This window comes from Oreochromis niloticus, linkage group LG23 (assembly GCF_001858045.2).
Source record: "Oreochromis niloticus isolate F11D_XX linkage group LG23, O_niloticus_UMD_NMBU, whole genome shotgun sequence".
Classification (NCBI taxonomy): Eukaryota; Metazoa; Chordata; class Actinopteri; order Cichliformes; family Cichlidae; genus Oreochromis; species Oreochromis niloticus.
Genome location: NC_031986.2, coordinates 19,218,322 through 19,238,710, shown reverse-complemented (window position 1 = coordinate 19,238,710; position 20,389 = coordinate 19,218,322). Strand labels below are relative to the sequence as shown.

Here is a 20,389-nt window from a genome sequence, read left to right as displayed (position 1 = left end):
TTTAATACCTCCTTTTTCTGTCATGTTACCAGCTTAAAGGACAGACCTTTAAAGAGTTAGCTCACCTAACTCATTCATCTCACTATTTTCCTATTGGAATGTGTCTGCTTGTTTATCTTGTAAATAAAAATCTCTCCTTCTTCTAATGTAGCTGAACTGACACTTTAAGATCATCAAGATTAAAGGAGCAAAGGTCATTTTTTAAAGTACAATTTGCTAGTACTGCGTTGGACACCCTTTTGCCTTCAGAACTGCCTTAATTCTTCTTTGCACAGATTCAACAAGTTGCTAGAAACCTTTAGAGATTTTGATGTGACAGCATCACGCCAGCACAAGGCCAGTTGCAGACACACTGGTGGTCCTGTGCTGGCCCATGTGTGGACTACCTCTGGCAAACCATGTCTGGGCCACCAAAGGGCCGTCATTCTTTGCGGTATGTGGGCCATGTGTACGTTGTGTGCAGCCACGGGGCAGTTGTAGACACACTGCTGGCCCTGTGCTGGCCCAGAACAGTTTCAGCTCTGGCCCCAGATGTCAGCTTAATTTGTACCTTAATCAAGCCAAGTAATAACAACATGTGCCGGAACATGCAAAACAGTGCAAAATTAACATGACAAAACTTCAGACAGTGAATGGACTGATTCTCATATAACTATCCCAGATTACTGAAAGTGCTCTATACAACATGCCACATTCACACACTTTCTCTAAACTGAGTGCTTCCTAACTACATTAATACACATTCACACTCCTGACATGCAGACTGGAGGGATCGAACCACTAACCTTCCGATCAGTAGGTGACCTGCTCTACCTCCTGAGCTACAGCCACCCGGCGGAAAACATTAGTAAACCCTCACTAGATTTTGGATAAAGTATACACTCACAAACCTGTCAAACCTGCATTTGAAACACTGGCTACCATAGCAGTATAGTATTGCAACATGGCATTTGGGTCTTCTAACTAAAATAGGAAAATAGGAACATAAATAGTGTTCCTATGTTCCTAATAGAACATAAATATGCCAGACCTGCTTGCTATGTGGGAATAGAGAGGTAATCAAGCTTCTCCATGGCTTTAGTGCTTTCGGGAGTTTACTCAGTGCTGTTGTCCTTGTTCTCTTGTTTTCCAGTGATTTCTGTACAGCTGAAGAGCACACTCCCTGCTAGACCCACATACCTGTTTTTGTCGAGCTGGTCCATTTTATCTGGATGATACTCACCGCTCAGACTCACATGTCTGTTCGCCTTCCAACGGTGCCAACTTCACACAGAAACCTGACCAGTTTCCTCCCCCATCATCTCCATCTCAACTCCTTCTTAGTAACACTTCTCACCAGTACAATTAAGCATCTCAAAACTTGGCCCAGACTAATCCTCTCCTCTCTCCCAGAGTTGCCCGCTTGAGAGGCCTGACCAATTTCCCCAAGCCTCCGCTGTTCCAAGTTTCTCTTGTCACTCTTAAGTCCGTGCAAAAAAACCTTTGCAGAGTCTAAACCGTGAAGTCTTTGGTTCTGCTTTAGACTCTGCAAACCGGTGTCATGACACATAAACAGTTTCTTAGTGTAAAATATTGCAGGGCCTGGCCATTTAGATATAAAGTTTACATTTAAATACTGTCAGCTGTCTGTTTTAGTCTTTCTACACTGAAGTGATTTCCACAAACAGTTAAAGTTAATGTGTAAATGTGCTGTAGGTGTATAAAAACATGATTAATCATGCTGTGCATGGGGCTAGACCACAGGTGTCAAACATAAGGCCCTGGGTCCAGAATCAGCACAGACAAACAATTAAATAACAGAAAGTTCCAATTTTTTCACCATGTAATGTATAAATATATGATTTTTACAGTATTCAAGAAAAAGGCTTTTTGTCAGTTAATAAAAAATACATTTTATAATTACAATAACAGAAGTTTCTCTGTAATTTTTCATTTTTTTCTTACAATTAAGCCCAAAGCAGCACGCAGAAAAAACTGACATGTATTACTGAAATTGCACTTTTTTCTCCTCCTTATATTATATTTTTTCACGGATCAAGTATGTAGTTAAACCTCTTTACACGAACAGAAAGAGGAGTTTCGCTGGTCTGGCCCTCTCTTTTCCACAGTCTGCCTTTTATTCCCCCCAAACAACCAATCCTGGGACCATCTCTGTGGCTGGTTCTTCCTGTTAAAAGGGGTTTTTCCCTCACCACTGTTTTCTCTCTACCTTACATTATAGAACACCTTGAGTTGACTATTGTTGCGATTTTGTGCTATATTAATAAAACTAAACTGAATTGAGTCATCTCTTTGACATTTTTGTAATCAGTTGTCAAATGTAAAGAAATTTAACACAATCCTCGGGCAACTGTCAATTTTTCCTCGTTGCAAGGAAGCTGCTGTCTTATTTTCACTCAAATGTGATTAAAACAAATTGTAAAATGTGTTTTTCTTCCTTTTTTTCTGGAAATATTTTGTTATAATTTTGCAAAATATTCAAGTTTGTCCTCACACATTTGAGTTTTCTCTTCTTCAATTTATCATTTTAATCTTGACAATTTCTCTTATTCTCTGGATGTTACAGCCTCTCCCACCTGTTTTATTTTTGTATTTTCCTCAGTGAATGGCACTAATGACCCACTAGTTTCTGCTGCTTCTGTAAGGTACGCACACCTACTGAATGTGGAGGAGGATTCCTGCTCATTATCTGACTTTATGACTTAATAGTAGATGTTTACTCGACAGTTTGTGGATCTCTGTGTGGGAGAAGTTTGGGATTAATCAAGAAAGCTCCAAAGCTGACATAACACGGGACACTGCAGGGGTCTGACAGCTCATATTAAAAGTCTAGTTTTTAAAGTAAAACAGTCCATTGTTCACTCACACAGAGTTCATACTTTAAATGTTTAGATTGACATCAATTTCCCACTAATCAGCATCCTTTGTGCTCCTCGGTGCTCGAACAAAACCGGCAAGGCCAAACCTTCTGACTTACACCTCTCTCCCCCCCGACCTCCTCCCTTTGTCTGTCTCCTCTTTTCTCTCCTTGCCTCCTATTTAGCCCATGCATTTGATTAGTTAATCGCCCCCCTTTCTCCCCACCACCACCTCCCAGTCCTCAGGTGGAGGCAGAGCGCTCGGGCTTCTCATCCAGCCAAGCTGTTCTTTTGGAAGGGAAAGGAGGCAGCTGTGTTTACAGCCCGGGTCCTGGCGTACATTTAGCAGAATCTATTATTCATATCGCTCAGTATCAGAGCGAGATCTCCAGCCACCTGTCTCGCTGACAAGCTCGCCCCCTTTTGTGGCGCTTTCCGTTCGGAGCAAATTACACTCGTCTTGATGAATTGAGTTTTTATGAGCGTTGCTGTAGCGCCTGGGCATCCTCACACCGAGCCAGGGACCATCAGGGGCCCGGGGAGATTTTTCTAGTCAATGGGCAAATGTTTGGAAGAATGTCGATTCGGGGAGGCGGCGCGGGGGGAGGAGGGGAGGAAAATGGGTGGTTTTTACCTAGAGCTCATGTCTTCTGTCAGGCTGAATTTTTGCCCACGTCTTGCCAGCGTTCGGCGATGGTCTTCCCGTCCTGCAGCCTTGTTGTTGTTTACCTCTCTCAGCCCAGCGCTGGCCCTGATCTGAGATTTGAAAGGCGAGCAGCAAGAACAAAGACTTCCTTCAGAATTGGTTTTCTGGGAGATGCAGCTACCTGATGAGTCTGCCGGCAAACTATCTCCCTCCTCTGACTCTGTGTGAACATTTTTAATTAACGGGGAGGTGCGTTAACTCGATGATAAGCACCCCCGATAAGTTATAACATGATTCATAATTTATAAAGATTTTTGCTTTCATCTTCACTAGTTTGCATAAAACTAATTACTCCGTAAATGGTATTCATTACAAAATATAGGGTTTTTTTTTTCTCCTCTCTTTCCACACAGACACGTAAATCGCAGCGCCCAGCTACCAAGTGTTGCTCTGGGACTGGTTTGCATGCAGAGAAGAAAGGTAATGATGAGTTGTTGGAGGCGGTGTCAGTGCCAGACCTGGCTGTCTCTGTTTGTACTCGACGAGCACGTTACTCAGCTCAGATTTATTATTCTAACTGCTACAAGCTGCTGAGTGTGGGTTTACATTTCAACTCATCAGAATCAGATACAGCTACCTGACAAATGCGAGAAAAGGTCAACAGCGCAAAAACAAGAATTTGTGAATCTGGTACGAGAAACCATAATGACAGCTGCTACGACTGCATGCACAAACACACAAAACAAGGTACTTTAAACGCACAACAATCATCAGGATAGCATTTCTGTGAATCTCTGTGAGTGGTGCGTTTCCAAGTGAAAACCCGCCAAAATGCTGCCTGGAAATGCAAACCATCCAAAAGATGTCAGTGTAAATGGGATTTATCAAAGTGAGAGCGTGAAGTATTGCAATGTGGGTAATCCTCATCTCTTTGACAATACAAAACATACACTCTTGACACAATAACATAGGCTGTATATAAAAGATGGACATAACTACAGTAGTGTGATATCACTATAGAGTCTGCTGTCAGACTCTACAACAAAGACTCTGCACTTTTGTGCAGACAGACACACACACACATCTAATACACAAAGATAACCTTCACCTCGTCTCCCTGATGTGCAATATTATCAAGTGGAGTTTTTCTGGTACAACGTAGTATTTTAATCTATTTTGTATAGTACTTTATTCTATTGTACATAGTATTTTATTTTATTCTCTTTTGTATAGTATGTTGTTCTATTTTATCTTACTCTACTCTATTGTTTTTTTCTTAATTTTTGCTGCTCTTAACTTACTGTACTGTCCACTTTCTGCTGTGACCAAAACATTTCCCACGTGCGGGACTAATAAAGGTTTATCTTATATCTCTTATCACTCACGTAACAAAGTCAGATCTATTTAGCATTTTGGCTGCCCCCATGTTTTTTTTTTCAGAAGCAACTATATTTGGAAGAACTGGTGGAATGCTAAGTCTAGTTAGCATCCATTAGCTTCCACGAGCAGGCTACGCACTTAACTTTAATCATTAACAAAATTTATCACAGTACAACTGTGATAAATTTAGCTGGAAAGGCCAAAAACATTTACAATAGCGGTTTACAAACTTATTTATTTCTACTGTAAATGTGGACATTTTAAAATGGGAGTTGCATCACTTTTGGAAGCAGCCTCAAGTGACTGTTAGAGGAACTGCAGTTTCCAGAGTACCAAAGAAAAAGCACTCAGAAAAACTGGAACTCAGGCTTCTTGGACTTTCTATTAGCACAATTACCTCTACTCCAATTAATATTAATCAGTTATTAATAATAACATATTAAATGTCAAATGCTTACATTAAAATGTCCAAAAGGCACCAGCGCTACATGAAAAGCTAGAGAAGGCTTTATTTAGCTAATGTGAAGCATAGCAGAGAGGTAGCGGGTCCATTAAAGAAACTGCAACTTCAGGTATTTCTGCATTATTTCAACAATAACTTTTTTAAATTTACTGTATCCTGTTTTTTGGGGGGGGTTTCTGCTTGTTTCTGTGGGGTGGGTGTGGGGGCCATTTAGGGCCCTGAATTTAGGTGGTATGGCCCTGGAATTCAGTCATATTTAAATTGAATTAATGTTTTGTGAAAGCCATTTTAATATCTTTCAAAATGACTAAACGCCTCTGCATAAATAAAAAGCACTTACCTACAGCTGCTATTCATCCCCATGCAGGTACTAGTGACGGACTCGCTGAGTTTGTGCAGGTTAAAAGTACCTCTTCCCTGATAAAAAACCACAGAAAGGCTAGTTTAGTTTCGAAGACTTGTGCTGCAAAAAACAGAAAAGGGAAATGTATAAATAAACATGGCGAAACACACTGCTGCCTCGCGAGTCTGTTTTCAATTCCCATTCGATTAAAGTGTCCCTGCAGGAGCCGGTGAGGTTGGGTATGGGGTGAGGTGCAGAGACATAAATCAAAGCGGTCCAAGGAATAGTAATCCTCGCTGAACATTTTGGACTGATTGATATAAATAACATTGTCCTCGCCATCTGTCCAAAGAGGGACCTTTCCAGTTAGTGTTGAGCGGCAACGGCAGAATAATTAATGAATGGTGTCCTTTGTGCCGGTAATAAAGAGGAGACAAATTATGTTATAATCCAACTGCTGCTCGTTTGTCACAGCCAAATAAAATGTCAAATAAAAGTGAGGGGCCACAGTGTTTGTTTAATGGAGTGCAGGCTACCTGCTCCAGAGTCTGACAGCAGGGTGGGACGGCTGTAAAAAAAAAAAGAAAAAAAGAAAAAGCAAAGCCTGGATTTGAGGCTGCAGGAATCCACTCAGCCTGAATGTGTGCCGATTATGTGCTGCACATTTAACAAATGTTCACAAACACAAACAAAGAGTTTTCTTCCAGAATGATTCTGGATGACCTGGAAATTATCCTTCATTTCTAATCAAATACAGAATGTCCAATCTGTGTCTTGGATAGCTGTGCTGCTGGTTTCTGACATATAAAATTCTCTGCAGTTTCACGATGGATCCCTTTGAGTCTATAGCCTTCTGGGTTTTAGAGCAAGCCACTGAATTTTCCTCGTGCAATGGAGCCCAGGTGCTGTGGATTGACCTCTATGTGGGCCTCTGGGGCCTGGTAAATGCCAAAAACTGCAGCTCCTCCAGTGTCTGTCAGAGGCTGGCTCCAAAACTCCACATCCAAAAATGTCCCACATTACAGTAGAGTCTCTTTAGTTAATCTTCTCTTCTTACAGCACTACATGGAGTGGACTTTGTTCTTGGTGTGGCTTTGATTGATTTTGATTGTCACTTAACTGGACCTTTTGACCATGTTTGTGGTGTTGGTGCATTCTGGACAATTTAAATAGTAGTAATAGTAATATCTGTCAAATAATGGTAGCACTCACCTGGCTCATCCAGATTCTGGCTCCAATTGTGGCTTCGAAAAAGTTTTGTACTTTAAAGTGCGAAAAAGTCCAGCATTTTAATAGTGTGTGCTAATTGTTGTGTAGGAGTGTGTTGTCCTGGTAGAGTTAGCCATGGCAATAGAGATTGACAGACCTCGTGACTTTCGCGCATTGCATGCCGGGTACTCGTGGCAAAACAATCAAAGCAATGCATCAAACGCAAGCATTTGCAGCACCGCAAAACGTTCATTCTCCGGTTCCAATACCTTCTTGCTTTTTCTTTGCCCCCCAATAAAGGTATGTACAAAACGAAGGAGAACAATGCCGGTCCGTACAAAGACAGACTTGATGAAAAGTCAAAGAAAAGATACGAGGAAAAAATCAAAGGAGTGAAAGGGTTAGACCCTTACGAGCACACAGAGTGGACAAGACGTTAGCGTGCTGCCCAACTTTCACCACGCTCATATTTATAATTATATGGTTCTTGGAGTGAGTGCATACACTCAGGAAGTTTTTAGTAACTTCAGGTCACTGCAACAAGCCCAGGTACAGTTTACCGACAGATGGGTACCTTGAAACGCACCGTGTAGAACGAAAGACCATCGTATGTATCGTAAGTTTACCAGTCTCACAAATCGTCTTCATAAATACACATTCATTAACCGTTTATTAATAGGACCTTTGAGCTCAACGGTAATTAATTAGTAGTGGAAATAATTTCTGGTACGCATTACAGAAATGTAGCAGTGACAATAATATTGTATGCTGTAATCGTACTGGGCAATTAGTGATACAAAACAACTGTTTTATCCTGTGAATAAAAGTATATGTTTTTGTCAATGTACCATGGTAATAACAGAAGTGAAACGCAATATTGTGTCAGGACAATTCACTATTAATGCACAATAAACAAAGGAGCATAGCGCGACAATTTCTGTTCAGCACCAGACTTGCTTGTAACCTATATCACCAATTATGTTAAGAAAAATGACGTATTAACTACTACAAAACACTTACCTTTGTGGAAATGCTTGGAGCAGACTAACATGTGAGCTGGAGTGTTCTGGGACGTTATATTTGGTCTTTGAATGGCTGCAATCCAGGCCATCCGTCGGCTCTTTGTTACTTCGGAATCATGGCTTGAACAATTTCTCTTCAATGACGTAATCCGATAACAACCGATCTCTTTACCCGTCGGCTTCCCGTGGCTGTCATGCGACCGGCTATTGCAGTTAATAATACAACAGCTTCTTGCCATTTTTTGTGTTTCTTTTTATCGCTGTGTGACTGATTTCAATTGAAAGCCTGCGTGCGCTAGTACCTCTTGCCACGAATTCCCAGAATCCTTTGCGGTTTTACCCCTGAATGACGTCACATTTTCAATCTCTATAAGGTCAAAGGGGAGGACCCTGATGAAGAGCAATCCAACCAAGACCTCAGCAGGCGCACAGCGTGGAGGGAGAGGTTACTTTAGCAGATAAAGGCTTGGAACCCATGCCACATGGATGCCAACCCTGATCTGACGAGGGCCATGTGGTGGGTAACACTAGCTGAAAACTCAGTGCAGCACCTTCAAGTCCACATGTGGTCACTTTTGGATCCAGTAAACCAACTTAGACGTACCCAGTATGCTAACTTTGAAGCTTTGGAGCAGGTGTTCAACCAATCAGTGACTCGACTCATAGTCTGTCCATCTTTTATTTACAGTCTATGCTGCAGATTAGTATTGCCTCAGTTGTCAAGGTAGGTCTTAGTTTGTAAACACTAACACATCAGACTGTCATTGGTGTTGCTTTTTCCTCTATTACGCTTTTTTCTGTACATTTTTTATTTATTTTTGAAAGTCGTGTGGCATCTTTAATTATTTGTCTTTCTGTAAAAAAAAAGAAAACAAAACAAAAAAACAATATAAACACCCAATGAAGGTGTCTGTGGAGGTTCTAGTGGAGTTTTTAGGCTAATTATGTTTAAAAATTCAAATAATTCTGACCTCAAATTGTGTAAATCACCGTGTGTTTGTGTTTACATGCTTGTCAGAGTCCTCTAAGGCTTTCAATCATACCAGTCGTGAAAATGGTGCCTAAAATGATGTGAGTAAAGTAAACATCTGTCAGATTATATTGGTATTCCTATCAGTTCATGTTTTTTAGACTTGTTTCTAACTCTCGGGCCTACTTGTAACTCTTTTTTACTTATAAACAAGGACTTAAGAAAGTAGAATCATTTTCTGTTGTTTTGTTGGAATAATTAACCTTGATATGTGTGCAAATGATCAAGTGATTGATCAGTATCGGTTGACAGCAACCTGCAGGTCACAGATATATATCTATATATACATATATATATACTCTCAGTGTCCCCTCTTGTGCTTTTTTTGCCAGTGTAAGGGTCAAAGGCCAAGCTGTGCCTTTAACTTTACATAACAAAATACTTTAATTCGATGCTTCACAACTAAATCTCCAAACCAGGAGTTGGATTTCTTTGACTTGTTGTGCACGTCATCTGTATGCGTCACATGCAACATCTGTTCAGGTATTCATAACCTGAGATCAAGGTTGGATTGCTGTCATTGATCGGCAGCAACACCTAAATTGAATTTGTATCCCTCGTCTCACCCCTCTGCAAACCCTGCACCATCATAACTAGAGCCCCAAACTTGAATCTTAAGCCCCTGAGCGGGAGGCGACGTCCAGGAAGAAGAAGGCGCATCAATATTCAGTCCCAAAAAAAATCTAACTTTCTTGTCACAAGAAACGGCTAAACTGTGTGAACTTAGAGCAAACTGCAGGCGTAGAAGAAACTCCCTGAGACCCAAAGTCATTCATTACAATTACTGACTTTAATGGACAAGCAAGAACTGACTTAGAGATCAAAATCTCCACAGATGAGCAGGACTGTATGATGTAATGATGACGACTCCTAATTAATGATGCAGAGAGGTTTGCAAGACTTATCATCAAACTGGTTTCATACTCATAGTACTGTTCAGGCAGGGATACTCTAGCCAAAATATCTGGGTGGTTGGCTCTGTCCTGTTTAGAGGTCAAAGAGCAGAAAGAAACCAGCACAGAACAAAGCAGACATCAAGAGCAAAAAGCATGACAAAGATTGAGTTTAATGCATGAAAAGCAGGAACTGGGTTGGAAGTGGGTTGCAAAGCAGCTTGCAGTCTTGCATCTTGCATCATGGAAATTTGTGCGACTGACCTCTAATCTACTGATCGGCGTGACTTGACACAAAATTAATACTTTCCAGTGAAAACGTCCTAATCTGGGTTTTTGAGGGGTTGACAGGGAAACGTATTGTGTTGCTTATACTACAGACTGAGTTTGAGTCTTCCACACAACAGAAACATTATAAACACCTTTTAAACTACTTCTTTAAGTTTAGCAAAGGCATCATGGTTTAGGTTAAAACAAAGTGACTGCCACTTTTTCGACTCAGTTTCCAACTCAGTTTTCTCGGTTACCATGGTGACACGTGCCAGCTTCAGAATCTGGACAACAGACGGGATAAAGATGCAAAATATACTTCCTATAGAAATATTTCAGTCAGTCGTAAAAAAACATCTCGGTTTGTGTTCACAAACATGAACATGAAATTTATGCTGACCCTGGGCTAAATGTAGGCAAGAACGAGAAGTCTAAACATGTATCTTCTTCTTTGAGCTGTTCCCTTTAGAGTCCGGCATAGCGGATCATCATGCATCCATCTCACCCTATCCCTAGCATCCTCCAACCCTCGATATGTCCCCTTCACTACATCCATGAACCTTCTCAGAGGTTTTCCTCTTTTCCTCCTGCCTGGCATCCCCATCTTAATCACCCTTTGTCCAGTATACATACATATAACCATCTCAGTCTTGCTTTGTCTACAAACTGCTGAACCTGAGCTGTCCCTCTGAGGCACTCATTTCTAACCCTGTCCACTCAGAGAAGTCAGTCAGAATGAGCTATATCACCTCTAGATTGTAGCTACCTAGTTAGCCTACTTCTAAACTTGTAAATCCTCGTTTCCATGAATATTTTCATTGAAACACCTGAGAGAACAGCCACACTGTTCATTTTACTGGAGCTGAAATTATTTGGATTTTTAACCTCTTTGCTTTTCTGATATTCTGAATTTGGATGACATCACCTACAATCAGATTAACTTGGCCATCACTGGTGGTTTGGCACCGAGTTCAGCGGATCTGTTGACTCTGTGGCCTTTTCAGTGCTCGATTTCTGTTGTCCGTAGCTAAGATTTCAAACATTCAGAATGTCAGCACGACAACAGGAAATGACAGCTCCTCAAGCCATCACTTGAAATTCTAGAGGATGGCCAGCATCTCTCGACCTCCTGTAGATTAGTTTTGTTCTTTTAATTCTCTCTAAAACACGCTGCCTGCTCCTGAATTCAGACAACGGCACGCCTAGTCTTTGAGCTCAAACGACGCAAGCTTTCAGGAGTACAACTTCACCCTTTGTGGCGATGTTCACATCACAAGACAAGAACAAAGTGCAAAGTGAACTTGAACTCTCTGAAACTCTGGAAGCATCCTGGGAGCGAAGGACAAGGGGAAGGCTGCCAAGCAGCGCCGGCTCAGTAAAAGGGCGAGGAGGCAACCTCAGACGAGAGTTGATCGCTCTGCAACATTGCCTCCAGGTCCATCAATCACCCTGCAAATTAAAGGCGAGGTGAGGCTCAGGCTTCACCGGCCCGATTTGACATCAGTCTCACATCACGCTGCGATGAGGACATCACCCATATTGAGAGGATGGGCTAGGTACGCTCATTCCGCCCACGTCGGCGTCTCGAAGGGGCCCGCATTATCTGCGCCAACAAAAGGAGGAGCCGCTTTGTGCAATCAGCACCATTCTGTACATATTAAACAGCGCAACATTCTCAACCCAGGTTCATTTTAATTAGAGGGGAATTTGATCACCGCCGTCTCCCACAGGCGCTTTTGATGTTAATAAAACAAGCTGTACCTTCGCTCTCCTTCCAAAGCAGGGAAGCAAAATGAGTGAAGGCCGGGAGGGGGAGAGGAAGAGGAAGACGAGGGAAGGGAAGGCAGAGAAGGAAAAAAAGAAAGTTCCTCCTTCAAGTCAAAACTACAGGGAGGCGTCTGAGGAGAGGCTGTGATCCTCCGCCGTGTTGGGAAATGGCGTGTAAGAGCGAGCAAGAGGCGCTCAGAGGGATTATCAGTGTCGACAAAACGCATCGCCACCTTAACACGTGCAGGAGCGTCTCGTAATGAAAGGCTGAGGTGTTCTTTTTATTGCTCTGACACTTTGGTGCTTTCATTCAATAGATGATAATAACAAAAGAATAAGGAGACGAGATGAACCTCGCCGCAGTGGAAGATGCTTGTGTGGGTGAAGGTGAACACCAGACCCGAACAAAAGCTTTATTCCAGCGTGCCTGAATTATATTATGTTCTCCCTACAAACCATAAATACTTTCAAATAAAGGAGCTGCCTCTATACGCTTTAAATGGTCGCTATCAGTTGATATGAGGCCTCTTCCAGTTACTATCAGCTAGTTCATCACGTGATTCTACCCAAGCTGATCTATCCTTCTTACAGGAAGCCACACATGGTGTTTTTCCAGGATAAAAAGGGCAACAAAAGTCCACATTAGGGGGCTGCAGTTGTGGCAGAGGTGTAATGCAATCAACACTAGTGTTTTTTTGGACTTTCCTACCTTTTCACATGCTGTGGGGTTACATTTAAGCATCAAGCTTGTCAGAAAAACCTCACCAGACAAACCACAGAGATGCGTGAACTAGGATATAATGATGTTTACCAATGGAGATTTGTATGCACTTATTCAAAGAACATCAGATATCTACAGTATCTCTGCTACTCACATAGAGAGTATACTACGTCCTCTTTAGGAACAAAATAACAATAAGGCCCAAAACGAGTGACTGAGCCGATAAACTAATCGGGAAGGTGTTCAAAGAGGTGAGTTTAAATACCTGGGGTCAACCGTCCAATGTATTGAGAGTGCAGAAGACAGTGCGGCAGGTTGCAGTGGGTAGAGACGAGTGTGATGGATGTGAAGTTGATGATGTTAAGATTTTGGTTTGGAGTGACCAGGCTGGACATGATCAGACATGAGTGCATCAGAGAACATAGGGCATAGGTAAGGCCCTGAAAGGGTGGTTACAAGAAATAATTACAAAAGCTTTTTAATTTGATTTTGTAAGGAGACCCTGAGGTAGTCCCTGGGAGCACCTCAGTGTCCCCACAGAAGAGCTGGAAGAGGTGGCGACTGAGAAGGAGGCCTGGACGTCTCTCCTGGGACCACTGGCCTCTTCAACCCGGATCTGGGTATGAAAATGGAAGCAATCAGGTCACCAGATTTAAATTACGTGTTGTTCTTTGTTAACCTGACACTAGGCTTTCATCAGGGACATGTCATTAGAGGGGAAGTAGTTAAAATTGCATTGCGGTTAGTCTGGGTCAAGTGTGAGAGTGTGCGAATTGATAGGCTAATAGGTAGAGGAAGGCTCCTAATGGCAAGATGTATGGCATGGATAATAGCTGATACGTGGACATTAAATGGAGCTGATAACATCCAGATTTGAATAGTGTGCTGTACTCAGACTGATACTGAGTTACAGTTCATGAAATAACACGTAAAAACGCAAAATCTTAAAGTGTTTTTAAAGAAACTGAGAGAAAGAGGACACTTCTTTAGTGTTTTTAATGTACTGAGTTGAAAAATATTCATTTAAAGTCACCAAAACTGACTAAAGAGGTGTCCCTCCTCTCTGATTTCTGGTTATTTCATATTAAATATCCCGTCGCAGCAGCGGTTTGGACTGTAATTCGGGGGGTTTTCATTAATACGACCGAGGGTCATAATTTGGGACGGGGCTCTTCACCTCTTTAGCACACACCATAAAGGCCCATAGTGTTCTAGCATTTGTTTTTATTTTCCCCAATAAATGAAGCGAATGGTCATCTGTCCCCGAAGTAAACGCTCCATCGTCTCCCGCCCCTCCGGGCGGGTCGTTAAATGGCCAAACAAGCGATGGAATGAGTAAATAATTCAACAAATAGATGAATAAATAAAAGGGGTCGGACTGTGTGGTGGTTAAGCAGCAGGAGGGGGAGGGGGTGGCGTTCAGCTGGGGTGGGGGTGGGGAGGGGGGCACCTATGGCAGAGGGAGGGCAGCTTTCTCTCGCTGAACATGTACCGTCTGTACAATCCCGAACCTTGGCACCGGTACAGGCATCTGCTGCCGGCCTCCCTCTGCCAGTCCACCGTATATACACAAACATCTGCTTCCCTGCACACACACAGAGGAAAAAAAGGAGGGTGAGGAGGGGTGGGGGGGTGGGGGGGGGGCACACACGCAGCACTTGACAGGTCTGCATTTTCGCCATCCCGCCTGGCCCCGCTCGCCCGGTTCTTTACACAAAAACCTTAATGCATCCTGTCAAGCCATTAGGCGGTGATACGATCAGCTCACAGGCCCCCATTAAGCCATCAGTGTCCACCTGTGATAAAGACAACCATTTGTTTTCTTAAAGCCCTACTTAATGTCCGTTTAACTCAATTTGTCAGGAAATGTACAACAATTTCCTCCTGCCTCCTCAACCACCCCCCCCCAAAAAACCAACCCCGTGCTCCTGAAATCTGGTTGGGGTTCAAAACTCTAAAGAGGAGGGAGGAGGAAGAAGAGAGGTTTGTATTTTTATTTTTTTTAGGATGCATATTCAAATGAGGAGGTGGGGGGGGGTTAAATTGCTTCTCGTATTGATGTATCGTGTTGCGCGAGCGCCGAGAGGTGGCCTGTTTTTCCCTCTAAAAGCCGATTTTTGGACAGCAGGGGCAGGAGCTGGAGGTTGTTTTGCCTCCATTAGCCTCGGTCCGCGGCCCCTGCTCCCTCTCTCCCGATGTGACAGCACTCTAAAATCCGGCCCCGCCGTCATTACCGGTGCACACGCCACGAAAACCATAATAACACCTTTTAAAGCGGCATTGTCCCCACACATGTCGACTGATCACCCCCTCCTCCGCCTCCTCCTTCTCCTCCTGCTTGTCCACATCCCCGGTGAGGACACCTAACAGCCACTGAAACATCTGTTTATGTTTTGTCTACAGATACATCATTTGGATTTTGGAGGGGTGGCGGCGGCGAGACGGGGATGTGGGGGGTGAAGCATAATGATCCTTTGCTGTGTTGTAATCCCAGGCGCGTGAATAGCAAATCAGCTATTAACTCCAAAAGGGAGATTTGAAAACTATCTGCTAAAACACAACAAAAAGCGACACACAGCATCTCCCTCGCATTAAGAGCTGGCAGCAGTGCACTTTCTTTTTTTTCCCCTCCTGTCTACGATTGTCCCGGCTGCCCCGTCTTCCCAATGGCGGTGGGACGGTGGCGCGGCCAAGCAGACAGGAAGTGGAGGGGCCCCTGGTAGCGGCGGCGGTGGCAGGACTGCCGACATCTGTCGTGGTTGGAGAACTCAGTGCACAGGAAATGGGGTGTCACGGCGCGTGCTTGTTGGCCATTATCCTGGCATCCTAATGAAGTGTGGGCAGTTCGCAAAAGGGGGTCTCTGGATGGCATGTCGAATGCACGGATGGGCAGAAGCAGCGCATACACTCGCCCCCTTCGAATCCTCCCCCTCTTTCTCTGTTCCCGGCGCCTGTATCCCATCTGCCCCGAGCCGCCGAACTGCACCCGATGGGACGCAGGCTGCGTCGGTGGCGCATGCGCCGTTAGGCCGAGCGCAAGGCCATTAGGCGTCTCGGCACGGCCTGCGAGTGATTGGAAACACACAGCGAACAAGTGTCCTCTCGGCATGGATGCTGCCTCACGCTAGGAGAGCTGCGCCGCGGCGGTGCGGTGCCATCAATATACCTGGCCCTAATGGTCTTCGCACCACAGATCAAGTGGTGTTAGTCAGATTCCTGAAGGGCCTTAGGTGCCCGTTTATTGACACAACAAACAGAAAAGACTCCCCTGACTGAGCGCGCTTCCACAACATTTCAGCGCGAGACGCCCCTGAGCGCACATAACCATGCATCAAAATGGCAATTTATAGAAATCTGCGCAAAGATGATGGTGTTTAATATTTGAAAAGGTCAAAACAGTCTATGTATCTATCTGGAGGAAGAGGAGCGCCGCAGGAAAAAATTACCTGTTATCAGTGAGAAGACGCTGCTCACAAGATGAAACTGAGGTCGTGTAGAGGTCACTTTTTTAACTCGTGTTTGTTCTGAAAGAGGAAATTAGAGATATTAAAAAAACTCAACCTTTTTTAAGGATACAGGATACAGTGAGGTACAACTTCTCTATGAAAAAAATATGAAGATAAAAGTTTGTATGGGTCCACTCAGATTCATTTATTTTACTAAAACCATAGCCTGTATATCAAAGATGGACAGCATTAGGGTCTAGACAGTAGTAACTTTTACAGCTCTTTTCCAATCTTCTTGAGCACTCAGATACAACAGGTCTTATATATCTAAGTGCGTTCTATCTAACATTCACACTGCAGTGCACACATAATAATACTCGGGCATGCAGACTGGACCAGCCAAGGATCAAACCACCATCCATCTGATCTTGAACTGCTCTCTCTCTTGAGCCACAGCCAGGAAAGAATGAAGGAAAGAGTGAAGGTGGTGCTGTGGTGCCTTAAACCTTCATTCTAGCAGAAAGCCAGAAGCAAAAGAGAAAGGCAGCTGGATACAAGTCAACTTCTACCACCTTTAATACCCCAGCAAAGGCTTTCTTAACAGGTTTATGGTCTCAGTTGCTAGTTTCACAAATTATTTAATAACTCTGTCACAGTAAACCGCAACCTCTTTGCAACTAGAAAAAAAATTGATGGTTGCCAAGTGATTGCATTAATTATCTATTTATTTTTATTGCATTCAGCAACAAATTGCAAGACTGCAAGTAGTTGGGGCAACCAGTTGAATGCCCAGAGCCTGAATGTGCAACACCCTCAATCTACTGGCAAATAGTTTCGATCACAAGGCGATTGCACAGTTGGGACGCAACCTGTCTCCAGACAATCACAGTCCAACTCCGACTACCCATAACCACTCTCAGACTGACCGGTGAAGGTTTGCAAATAATTGCTATCTAGTTTTTAACCGCAGACAGACTGCCAGCATGTTGCAATCAATCGATGATGAACTCAACCGTGAAGCACCTCTGCAACAGGAGGCTCGACTCAACTGGATACCAACTGGTTCTATTCTGGTTAGATAAAACCAAGGTTATCAAGAATCTATGTCATTTCGGAATTAAATTGCCATCACGCAGCAATTGTGTTGCTATTGATGCAGGAAATTGTGTTGTAGTTATTAGTTAGTAGTTATTGTAAAATTTTGCTTAATGTGAATGTCTGGAAACAGGTTTCCAATTTCACTGATTTGTTACAAGTAATTCCATATTATCACTTACATGTTTGTGGTGTTTAACGTATAGCTTATATACTTTTCCAAGATGATCTTCAATGTGATAGGCCACATGTAGGAACTGCAAATAAATACTGCGAATTATACAGAGTAAAAGTCTTTACAGTCTTTACAGTATTATTAGGCACAAAGAGAAGCGTTGCCATGCTACTAAGCACCCAAATCTCTTTTAGCCTGCTTTTAAGCAACCTTAAACAATCATTTATTTTATCTAAGTATATATGTTTGGCTATCCATCACCACATCAATATAAATATTTGAGCCTGTGTTTTCACGTGCTACTTAACAGCTTCTCTCCACACAAATGATCCCTCTTCAGGTAAAGAGTCTCTACTTACTTGCCTGCCCATAACTGTAATGGGCTAATGTGCCGAGTAAATGTAGTACTACAGCCCTGAGTGCTTCATCAATACGTGCGACTGATGCAGGACAGAAGGGGGATTATCACGAGCGCCAGATGCTAAGCCAGTGAAACTGCACACAATCAATTTAAAGTCCTTTGTGCATACTGTAGCATCACACTGCAGATATGTTTATCTGGGAAAAATATCACTGAGATCACTGATAGCTTCAGACCTAATGATGATTTGTGATTACTAACCAAACACTGGTGAAGGCAAAGTGACAGAACAGAAACAATCAGTGAAAAAAATTTATGTTTTTAAAAGCAGGTCTCTCCAATTAGCCCAAAAAGCCAAAGTGACTAAATAGTACATTAGTTTAGCCTCAAATGACCTCTTCCGTTTGCTCTTGACACCATAAGTTGCACAGACCTGTTCTGTACAGATGAGCTGACATGCCGAATAAGCAAATATACTCCCAGTTAGAGGACAGCCTACAGACCTGGGTGACAATATGTCGTTTTTGTCCTTCCAGCTGCAATAATTTGCTAATCTGAGTCACTATGAGTGAAAAACTGCTCTCAAAGAGAAAGAAGAAAGAAGGAAAAAAGGTCAACATTTATGACAAAAAACGTGAATTTATGAGGAAAAGAATAGAACATTTATGTGAAAAAACCTGCAAATTTCTATGAAAATAGTTGGTAAATTTTCAAAAAACTGAAATATATGAGAGAAAATAAAACATTTACGTAGATAATGCTAAACGAATGAATGAGAAACAAGCTAGCAAATGTATGGAAACAACTGGTAAACTTACTAAAAACTTCTTAATTTAAAAAGTAAAAATGTTAATTTAAAAAAAATGCAATTTAAAAAAATTCCAAGCACATCACAAGGAACAATCTTGCGAATTTATGAGAAATAAAATAGCTAACTCTGAAAATACTGGGTAAATTTACAAGAAAACAATGACAAAATGTTACAAGAAAAAACTCAGAAAATTAGTTTTTGAACTACTGGCTTCAATAACTCTGTAAAAATGTTGTTAGAACACCAACAGCACCTGTTTCCAGTTGTATTATTAAGATACATGACATGGCAGACTAAAAATTTGTTTCATTTGTTTCGTTTCTCACATGAGTAATGTCAGATGTAGTGTTTCTGTTTGTTTTGTGATTAGCTACTACAGATAATAGCTATAATTTGTTTTTCTATTGCAAGTTTTATCCAAATTAACACAAGTAGGAGGAGATAGGGAACAGACATACGTACATATCTTACGTAACATTGTAAATTAATTTGTTGTCGAGCAGACCTCTTTTTTTGTCTTTATTTCAATTTGATCAAACTGAAAATTTTACATGCGCAAACATAAAGTCACAAATCATTTCTAGGACAGGTTTTTCATTCTGTGTGTGCTCTCACAAAGACCTGACAGACCATTTAACACGTTAGATGACAGCAGCAGCTCAACACACTCAGAGGGAGGATAAAACATCTAAACTGGCAAAGCACCCAATGATGGAAGAGGCTCATTTTTCACCTGCGACTCCTGCAGATCACTTTATTACGACCCGATGTCTTTGTCATACACGGCAGCAAGAAGGATCGTCTACCTGGAGACAAACAGGCCCCACAGTCCCCTGCAGGTCCTGACAGGGGAAGGAGGTAGTTAACCGTATTACCTAACATGTCGTGATGGATGCTGCTGCTCTCTGCGGGGGTTAGGGGTCAGGTAGACCCCCTTGCTGAGAAGAAGACAGATGAGGCCGGGCGCCGTGGCCAGACACCTCGCTCGCACAGCCTTGTTTTCTTTGCTCCCAAAGCAATCTGATACATGATTGGCTCTCAGAGGAGCCACGGGTTTGATGATGCACATGATTAACGCCGGTACGCCGCAACACAACCCGACAACGTTAGTGTGATTACTGGTCCGGCTCAGGAGGTAATTCCTCTCAGAAATGGGTATTAAGTTAATAATCCGGGATGTTTTTCACAAATTATTCTCATATCTATAACAAAGTGCTGTAACAAAGCGGCACCATTTTCCCATTGGCGGTTATTTCCTGTCACACAGAAAGTGATATGTCTCAGATTTTGATTTAGTTTTGCAAACTTGGAAAAAGATTTAAGAAGAAAAAAAAAATAAATCTTGATGTTTGTTAAAATCTTACATTTAAGGACTCTTTCTGAAATCTAACCAAGGAGAAGGTCTGAAAATTAGGCTCTGATACTTGCATCTAACCTGAATAACTATATCTTCAGTCCCTGTTAAATACATTTAAAAAATTATGCAGAAATACTGATTAAGCAGTGATGGTGATAAGATTTATTTAAGTAAAATACATCTGAAATAAACCAGCAAAAAATCCTAGAGATTAAAATTAAAACAGGATTTTACTGTTAGTTATTACACATGTACACAAAACCCAGGATAAAATCATTATTACAAGTTCAATGAAAAGACCTGCTTGGTACTAATTTGCAGATACCTGCTTGCCAATTAGTACTAGGGCTACGTCCACACGTACCCGGGTATTTTTGAAAACGCAGATTTTTCTGTGCGTTTGCACCTTTCGTCCACACGTAAACGGCGTTTTCGGTCACTGAAAACGGAGATTTTTAAAAACGCCTGCCAGGGTGGATATTTTCGAAAACTCCGTTTTTGCGTTTACGTGTGGACGAGGAAAACGGAGAAAACGCAGCGTC

The 20,389-nt window shown here is 42.3% G+C and overlaps 1 long non-coding RNA gene across 1 annotated transcript; it reads right to left on the bottom strand.

Annotated features, from left to right (window-relative positions):
• Positions 1-2,814: 2,814 nt before the first annotated feature.
• Positions 2,815-19,766, bottom strand: LOC102079490 (uncharacterized). Its single transcript, XR_266227.4, has 3 exons — positions 19,366-19,766; positions 5,688-5,764; positions 2,815-3,614 (listed from the first exon to the last, which is right to left on the bottom strand). It is a non-coding gene; the product is annotated as an uncharacterized LOC102079490 (long non-coding RNA).
• Between the last annotated feature and the right edge of the window lie 623 nt (positions 19,767-20,389).